The sequence below is a fragment of the Meriones unguiculatus genome, chromosome 8 (assembly GCF_030254825.1).
Source record: "Meriones unguiculatus strain TT.TT164.6M chromosome 8, Bangor_MerUng_6.1, whole genome shotgun sequence".
Lineage (NCBI taxonomy): Eukaryota > Metazoa > Chordata > Mammalia > Rodentia > Muridae > Meriones > Meriones unguiculatus.
This window is the reverse complement of record NC_083356.1, coordinates 44,701,698-44,711,376: the sequence shown is the minus strand read 5'-3', so window position 1 is coordinate 44,711,376 and position 9,679 is coordinate 44,701,698. Positions and strand designations below refer to the sequence as shown.

The window sequence follows — 9,679 nt, the reverse complement described above, 5'->3', positions numbered from 1 at the left end:
TGAAATATAATCAGAGGAGAATGATTTCATGACCCAAGAAAATAATGCAAAATTATAGTTTCAAAGTTTGTTAATAAAGTGTTATTGAAACACAGCCTTGCTCACTGAGTTGTGCATATCATACATCTCTGCGCAAAGTAGTTGCAACTGAGACATTTACTTTGTAAAGCCCAAAATACTTATCTGGCTCTTTATAGAAGACATATTGCTAAATTTTTTGATGTGATCAATTCAATGCTAACAATAAAATGTGTTCTTGTAATTAAATGTTATGAAGTCTACAAATATAATCTTTGAGTCTCAAATTCCTCATTGTCTAGTACAAATAATAATGTATTTCACAAGCTTTCACTAAGAGACAGTAATGATGGAAAGGACCTAGCATATGGCCTGGAACACAATTCATCCACAAATGGTAACTAATGTTTACTATTTTGTTTTCCAAACTCTGTCATTTAAAACTGGGCTTTCTGTTTGAGCTTCTTTTGAACATGGCTTTGAGAAAATGTCATTCTGCTGTGTTCAACATAGTACTGAGAGTTTATCCCAGTACTTATTTACTTACCACATGAAATATTATTCAAGTTTTTCTGTTTCTGGTTTTAACTATGACTCATAAGTCTCTTGAGAGAAGGGATCATGACATTGATGTCTTCATTTGTAATGCCAATCAGTGTGCAAGACATAGCAGTGTTAGGGTTTTAGAGGAACCCATTGCTGAGTTGGAGGATACTACATCCCAGTATGTACTCCAAAACTGGATTCATCTTTGCATTCTACCATTGGTTGCTGGTGTTCTCGCCATTTGGTTGACTGTTATTAGCAGGCCTTATGTTCTCTGATGGTAATAGGTCTCTGGGGTTGTAGGTAGAGCTTGTGGTCCCAGTTGGCCTCAGTCCTCTGGTTTTCCTGCTGCTCCCTGATCTGTGTTGGTCTCCAGGTCCTCCGATCGATCAGTGTGGGTCCTGGGAAAAGGCACAGGCCTGAGAACTGGGGTGTGGGCTGTGTTGGTACAATGTTCTTTTGAAATGTATACATACACCTTACCCTTGTTCATTCAAATGCTGATTTATCTTCCTCACTCTCTGATGATTTTAATCCTGACATTGCATTGTGATGCTTATTCTAAACATCACCTGTCTCAACTTTGTGTAAACATGCCAAAATAAAACAACCAGCCACAATGTTGAGCAATGGAGAGGAAGGAGTAGGTAGGAGAGGGGAGGAGCCAGAGGACAGGAAGGAGTGGGAGGAGAAAAGGAGAAGAGAGGACAGAGAGGAGAGAGTCTGGAAGAGAGGTCTTGGAATGACATGGAGAAATGAACTGGACCTAAGATTTCACAAAAAGCAAGTATAATGGGTGAATGCGAATGTTAGGAAACTATGAGGGCTTGGAGGTTTAGGATGGGATAACTATTGCCTAGCATTGTGTTCTAGGTTAACTAAATAAATCATAGTCTCTCTGTGGTGATTTGGTTATACAGCTGTTCAGGATTAACAGCAGATTTACTAGCTAGTGTCAGCAAGCCACAGTCTCCAATCAATCATGTTAACATGAAAGAAAAAGTACCGATAATAGATAATATGCAGCATGCTATGTCTCTAAGATGAGATGTTTGGCATGTAGGTTGTATTAAACACATTTCAATTCACAATATACGCTATACAAATGGATTCATTGATGTATAACATCAGAGGGAACGTTCAATATGTGTATTCTTTACATTTTTACTTCAGTTTTTAACTTAATTTAAAAATCTTTCATGATACGTTAAAAGTAGCAAGAACACAAAATTCTTGTATTTAATCCCTGTCCATTTTTTCACATGTTTATTTTTTAATTTTTTTCTTCACAATTTATTCATTGTATATCCAGACTGAAGCTCCCTCCCTCAACTCCCCCAGTCCTGCCGTCCCTCCTTTTTCCCCTCTTCCCCTTCCTCTAGTCCACTGAAAGGGGAGTGTTGGAGGTTGGTCTGATGCTAATTATTGGCCCTCGGTGTAAACCTGCCTAAGTCATTATACCTTATTGGTTGATTAAATAGCCAATACCTGGGCAGAGCAGAATGGGGTAGATGTGGCTAAGGTTTCTGGGCTTTGGAGAATCCCAGGAGGAATCACAGGAAGAAGGAGGGACAGACACGAAAAGAAGAAGAGGGAAGATGCCTCGATGGGTTAGCCTGGAGAAGAAACCATATGGGACTGGGAGGAAGGACCCCAATGATGGCGGGGTCCTTCTATGAAGAACAAAAGCAAGTATTTATAAGATTATGGATGGAAGATAGGATGGTTAAGAAAGATGGCATTGGATGGGGGGGCCTGTAGATGAATGGTGAGGTGATTCAGACAGTATAGGTAGGAATATCTCTCCGGCCCAAGGTAAATAAGGCAATTATAAATCTAACAGGTGTCTTTGTCATATTTGTGATAGTGGGTTAAATAATACCCCATGATAATCATAAGGCTAAAAATAAATAATATATATTCCAACACCCTTTTTGATTTATAACAGGTGAGTACCAATTAGTATCAATATAGGACACCTGGAAGGCTCATAACTCACTGTGTGTTAGGAGCCTTTCAGGTCACTTGTTATGGAATAGCAGTCAACTTTGAGGGAACTTGGGCTAGAGAAGGAAAACGAAAGACAGATGCTCATACGTCATTTCTGTTTGGCTTTTTTTTTTTGGGGGGGGGGTCATTACCAACATGGCTGAAACAATCACGTTAAGAACAGAGTTTCTGCTCAGGACACCCACCCACACTTCTGAAGCACTCAGGGTTGAGTGACCAACCTCCTTTAGATTTTCTAACATTCCCTACATTGCATCACAGCTATGGACCTGCCGTGCTCTGCCTTGCCATCCTCCACCTCTGTCTCACAATCTTGGTCACACTGCTTTTTCTTTTTTTCTTTGCTCCCTTGGGGTACTGTCTTGGGGTACTCTGAAAGCAATGAGGTTCCCACTGGCAACATGTTCCTCACTGTACAAGTCAATTTATAGTTTTAGAAGAGACGGGAAGACTTCCTATATCAGAACCAGACTTTCATTGGTAGTACTGTAAGCAAACTATGCGCCTGGATTAAATAAAGACTCCACACAGTGATAGGGAATATCCTAATCCAATATGACTGACTAGAGGAGGAAGAGAAATCAAGTGAATGTCCATATATAAGGCAAAGGTCACAGGAGAACACAAACAGTAGCAATTGAAAGAGGTTGTCATTGTAGGAGCTGAACGTAGGGCTTCAGGCCTGCTACATAAGCCCTCCACCAGATAGATACACCTCCAACCCTTTTTTATTTTTCTTCTGATACAGGATCTGATTAAGTTGTTCAGGTTGGCCTTGAACTCACTCTTTAACCTAGGCAGGCATTCAAGTTATGACCCTCCTGGCTCAGTTAATCAAGTAGCTAGGATTGCAGGCTTGCCCCAGGAGGCTGGTGTCCTAAGCCTGATATCACATTTATGCTTCTCTCATTCTTGTCACCTCTAGAGCTGTGAGGGAAAACAGTTGAGGTATGTGAGTTCCCAGTTTTAGCCAGTGTTTTAGCAGCAGCTAAAGTAAATGAATGCCTTGGGAAACCCTAGTCAAGGAAATACATGCCAGTAACAGGCAGGAGGTGTAGCAAGGGAAGCAACTCTCTTGTGGATCAAGATTCTTCAAGGAGGGATTCTCATGTTCTCACTGTTCTATCAAGCTAAAGGTGAAGTTCAAAGACTGGTGAGCTCGAAAGTTTGAAAGTTAAAGGTCGTTCCACAGTAGGACAGGCACACTCTTCCCTCAGACCTTTGCACCACCACCTGCCTCCCTGCAAAGTCCTCTTTGCAAAGCAAAGAACTTCCCACCTCCTTGCACAGGGTGAGGAGACTCTGCTACTTCCCTGACTTGGACAGATGACTCCTCACTTTCAGCATTAGGAATCTTATTTTTGCCACATATACAAATCATATTTCCAATACAACTTTATCGATACATAATGCTTACCTTTTCGTCTTCCCCTGTCTGAGCTGGTCCTAAATTAATGCAAGAGAAAGCTGCATTATTTATTAGCCCTCTCCAAATCAACAGCAAAAAGAAAAGAGGTTTCCCATTGGCATCTGTAGAGAAGGAAACAACCAGACAGACATATATTAGAGTTACTGAGTGGAGTGACAGTCTCTACAGTGGTTAACAGCTCTCTCTCTTGACACAGAGGTCAAGGAAGAGGAAAATTGAAAAAGTTCTCATAGCATTTAGCAACTAGACAGGGAATGGTAACTTTGGCAACAACCTTGTCAAAGTTTTGTCGGCAGAGTGGGAAATGTCACAATGTAGGATGCTGAAGAAGAAACAGAGACGGCAGTGGGTTGGTGTCTCTTCACACTTGGGGCAAAGTGGAGTAGTGATACAGCAGAGGGAAGTATTATCCATAGGATGAGTTGCGTGCTTTAACACAAGAGATGTTGGGGATATAGAGGACTGATGAGGAGAATCTTATGATAAATTATGTTACCATGAAAAATTAGTCCTTACTTCTTCTCTTAAGGTAGCACACATGCTCATCCTACTGACTTTAGGTTCCCTTACTTGACATGCCTTAGTCATGAGAATGTGCCTGTCATTGACAGTCTCAACTCTCTTGTTCTTCCCTTTTCCCACAGCCCTCCTGAAATGAGAAGACATGGGAAATGGAACTGTAACCTGGATCTAGCTGCCTTTGCCTCTCTTTGACTCATAATGTGACTGAGAACTACACACTTTTTACATTTATTTATTTATGTGTTTGCACAGGTGTGTGGGTTAGAGGTCAACTCTCTTATTCTAGCATTCAACCTGTGTCGAAGGGATCAAACTCAGGTTGTCAGGATTTTCAGAAAGTAACTTTACCCTTCATACCTATGGTGCTAGCCCAGAAATGTGTACTTAATATTTTTGAAATATGCTGTTATAGCAAAATTGACCATAACAGAGCTCAAACACATTTACAGAAATGTACTTTCCTTTTTTTTTTAAATTATTGATTCTTTTTTAATTTAACACCATTCACCACAATCCCACTTATTTCTCCATCCTGCTGTATCCATTCTCTGCCCTTGCAACCTTTCCCCCAAAGGAAAACAAACAAATAAACAAATGAAAAAATATTTGGCCACGGAAGCTGAAAACGGCTTTTATTTTCCTTACCCCGAATACCTTTACTTGCAAATGTTCATTGCAATGAGTCACTGGTCTGGTTTGAGGCCTCTGGCTTCTGCTATACTATCAATATTGGATCCTCCTCATTACTCCTCTTACAAATCCTGTTGCTGCTCTGTCATGGATATCCTGAAGAACTGGCCCCTTCACACGCTCCAGCATGTGAAGTATATAGATGGGATAGGTATTGGGATGGACCAACTCTGGACCTGGGCCTGAGCTGTAGCTGAGTTGGTCAGCCCTCCAACCTTTCTGCTTTTCCCTGGCAAGAGGAGAGGCAAGCCCTCTTGCAGTCTGAGCAGATTTAGCTCTCCTGCTTTCATGTCACTGGGGCAAGCTTTCTGGGGCACCCACTCCACCAAGACCAGCTATCTAACGCTGCCCCGGCAAGGAGCAGGGCCAGCCTACCCACGTGCTGCAGCTGAAAAGGGGCAAGCCCAGATCTCTCAGGCCCATAACACTAGGATCAGCTCTGCTGTGCTGCCCAGATCAGGTACAGGCCTGCTCTCCCAAATGCTGCAGCCAGTGAGGGGTGGGGTGGGGGGCAGATACCCAGCTCCACAGCAGGGCTGCTCTCCCTGTGTTGTATCCAGGACCAGCTCTACCACAATGCCCATGTGATAAGAAGGGTCAGTTCTGAACAGTCCTTGGACATCAACATGGTCCCAGGGAGCATCCCAGACCAGGGATGTTCTTTGGCGGTAACATGGACATTGACGCAGACCCCTGCTGCTGTATGGCCATGGACTCAGCCATGGCTCTCAGTGGCAGCACTGGCTAATACATCACCATGGCATCATACGGCAGCGCAGGCTTCTCACATCAGGCTGATCCTCATCACCGCTGCATCTCCAGCTTCACCTCTCTTCATAGTGCTCAAACCATTCAGCTTCTCTTTCTCCTCCATCTCGCCATCACATACTTGGTCATGGCAGTGACGCTGACCCACACATGTTGCTTGGCAGCTGGCAGGCCTCTGGGTGTCTTCCACCTGTGTGTGCCACAGGAAAGTACTTTCAAAAATATACTTTCTTTTGTTGAAAGCTTGAAGGGAGGAAGGATAGGAGTGGCACAGATGATTATTCACAGGGTTAAGCAAGTTCAGCCAGGGGACATGATGAAGGTATCTGAGCCTTGACCAAAGTCCTTCTCAACCTGTCATTGGCTTTTCTTTAGGTGGATGCCAATTTGTCAGTATTTCTCTCACTGCCAGTGTTTTGTAGCTGCTTTCCAAATTAGAACCAGCCAGTAACTTAACTTTCTTGTCATAGAAGTTTCTCAGAAAAGAGACAGAAAGAAAATAGAACTGGGACAGTGATTCTCAACCTTCCTACTGCTACGAAATTTTACTACAGTTTCTCCTGTTATGGTAACCCCAACCATAAAATCATTCCATTCCACTTAATAGCTATAATTTTGCTATCTTTTTGAATTGTAATGTAAATACCTGATATGCAGAATATCTTATACCTGACACAGAGTTTGACAGTACTGCTGACACTAAACTTTCTAGCTTACTGTATCAGCTAGGGTTTTTATTGCTATGATCAAGCACCATGACAAAAACAACTTGTGGAGGAAAAGGTTTATTTTCACTCTGTAGTTTATAACTTCATCTCTGACGGAAGCCATAGCAGGAACTCAAAGCAGGAACCTGGAGGGAAGAAGTGAAGCCGAGAACATGGAGGTATTACATGTTTGCTCCTCATGGCTTACTCAACCTGTTTTCTTATTCATCCCAAGACTATCTGTTGAAGGGCGGCAACACCCACAATGGGGTAGGTCCTCCCACACCAATCATTAATTAAGAAAATGGTCAACATGCTTGTCTACATGCCAGTCTGATGAAACTATTTTCTCGGCTGTGTTCTTCTCCCATCAACTAACTCTAATTTGTATCAAGTTGAGAAAAAACAATCCAGTGTCATGGTTTGTGTCCTACTTGTCTGATAATCTGAAATGTTCAACCCATAGTTGCAATGACTGTTAATTTACTGTTGGTATATTTACATTGACATATCAATCTGCATGAGCATCCTGAGAAAAGGATGGATAGAGGTCCTATAGCTCTGATAAAGTTTTGGAAATGTAGGGTAAAATGAAAATCTTGTTGAGCATGCCTTCATTCATTCATTAATTTTTCATAGTTTATTGATTTTTATTGTATACGCATTGTTGTTCATTTGTTTGTTTGTTTTTGCCTGCATATATGTCTGTGTGAGAGTGTCAGATCATCTGTAACTGGAGTTTAGGACAGTTGTGAGCTGCCACATAGGTGCTTGGAATTGAACCTGGGCTTCTCTGGAAGAGTAAGAAACACTCCTAATTGCAGGATCATCTCCCCAGCCCGATATTCATTCATTTCTAAAAGTTACACTCCCTGTTTATGGCTCTAGTATTACTCAGAACATTTTTATAAAACTACTAAATTTTTGTGTTTTACACTACTCAATTTCTGTATCCCATTTTTACTTTCTGTATCCCATTGTCCTCTCCTGTACCGAATCTTGCCTTCTGTACCTGACAGGATCCAAAGCCTTAGAAAAAAATCACCCTGAAGACACTGAATCTTTTTTGTCTTTAAAAGATGATTTCCAGGGAGGAAACTTTTATGAGCAAAGAAAAGGGTCCCCACAGTAGGGGAAAGGAGAGAGATTTTTATGTTTCTGGATCAAGAGAGATAGATATTTGTTATTTACTGTTTTGGAACTGCCTTGAAAGTTCTATTCATGTTAAGGTTCAAAGAGAGTGCATGGGGTGGGGCCTATATCAAGAAAGTTCCTTTTAATTACAATTTATACACCTTGTATCCCAGCTGTAGTCCCCTCTCTTGTCCCCTTCAAATCCCACCCTCCCTTTCTCTTCTCCTCCCTTGCCCCTCCCTCAGTCCACTGATAGGGGAGGTCCTCCTCCCCTTCCCTCTGACCCTAGTCTATCAGGACTGGTTGCATTGTCTTCCTCTGTGGCCTGGTAAGGCTGTTCCCCCCTAAGGGTAGGTGATTAAAGTGAGTTCAGCCAGTGAGTTCATGTCAGAGACAGTCTCTGTTCCCCTTACTAGGGCATCCACTTGGACACTTAGCTGCCATGGGCTACATCTGTTCAGGGATTATGTAATTAATAAAAAATATTTTAAAAATGAAAAGAAACTAGGACTAAGAAAATCACTTGGAACCTGAGCAGCTGATGGCCTTTCTTTGAATAGGGTGTCTAGGTCCTCTTGTACATGGTCCTATCAGAGGACTAGGGAAAAGGCATATGGAGAGAAGAGGGAGGGTGGGTGAGACTGAGAGGTGAGGAAGAAGGGGGCTGGGGCAAGGATACAAGTGAATAAATGGTAATAAATAAATAAATATATATAAAGAAAAAATAAAAATAAAGAAGAGGTTTCCTAGTCTTAGGAAGTGGTTCCAGACCCTATCAATGACAAGATGTGAACAACCCAAAATCACAAAGGACAGAAAGATTACTGTGGGCTTAGACTCCAAGGCTGACACACCAGTGCTCATCACTCAGAGAAGACTATCTTCTTCCTTTTTCTTCTTTCCCTTTCTTTTGGTATTTCTTAAATATTGTACATTCTGATGCAATCTTCTGTGAGAGTCCCTGATAATGCCAGTGACTGAATATTTTGCCAGCCTGTTAGGATTAGATAGAGGAATACAAGGGAAATGTTATTTTTGCACCATTTTTAGTTTCTGTGTTCCACCTTATACAATTCTTATTTCTTAGCATCCCAATATTAAGCTACTTTTTAGATTCTTCATCCTTTTCCAAAGCTCCTAACCACCATGAACTTCTGGGCATAAATACTTTCTCTTTGTGAGGGGAATATGGCAATGTTACCTCTGGTACCAACTGAAGTACATGACTGATGACATCTTCTTTGATATGTGCTCCCCAAAAATGATAAGCTCAGACCAGTGTTTCTATCAGTCTAATAGCTTGTGTGTATATGGCTATACTCTAGAATTTTCTGGGAAAATTCTAACAAGATAAAAGTGGGACATGATTCTCCTTTTCAAGGACAAACAGGAATGACAGAAGGAAAATTGGAACATCATGAAAGACCAAAACCAGCAAAGACAAATATTGACTTTTGTCCAAAGGGCAGGAGAGAATCCCAAGCAATACATACACCAAAGGTCAGAAGGCAAGAGTAAACTTGAGCTGGGAGAAGTGGGAAAACAAATTGCAGAGAGACATGGAGAGCTCGCTGTGAAGTTTCTCAGCACTGTAGAGAGGTCTGTGTTACAATGTTTACACCTTTCACTAAGTTCTTTAGCTTAGGTTGCAGGACAAAAAATAAATAAATTGAAAAAGCATTATCAAAGGTTTAAGAAAAATACCCATGAATAGAAATATGTAAAATCCTTTTTATGATGTGCAGCAATAAAGAGAAGAGCAGAGATTGAGGAAATGTCCAACTAATGCCTGGCCCAACCTGAGACCCACTCCACGGGAGAGACCTCAACCATGACATTATTAACAATATTCTGC

The 9,679-nt window shown here is 41.5% G+C and overlaps 1 long non-coding RNA gene across 1 annotated transcript; it reads right to left on the bottom strand.

Annotated features, from left to right (window-relative positions):
* Positions 1 to 396: 396 nt before the first annotated feature.
* LOC132656010 (uncharacterized) lies at positions 397 to 6,096 on the bottom strand. The gene is made up of 3 exons (XR_009593967.1): positions 5,972 to 6,096; positions 3,992 to 4,104; positions 397 to 965 (listed from the first exon to the last, which is right to left on the bottom strand). It is a non-coding gene; the product is annotated as an uncharacterized LOC132656010 (long non-coding RNA).
* Between the last annotated feature and the right edge of the window lie 3,583 nt (positions 6,097 to 9,679).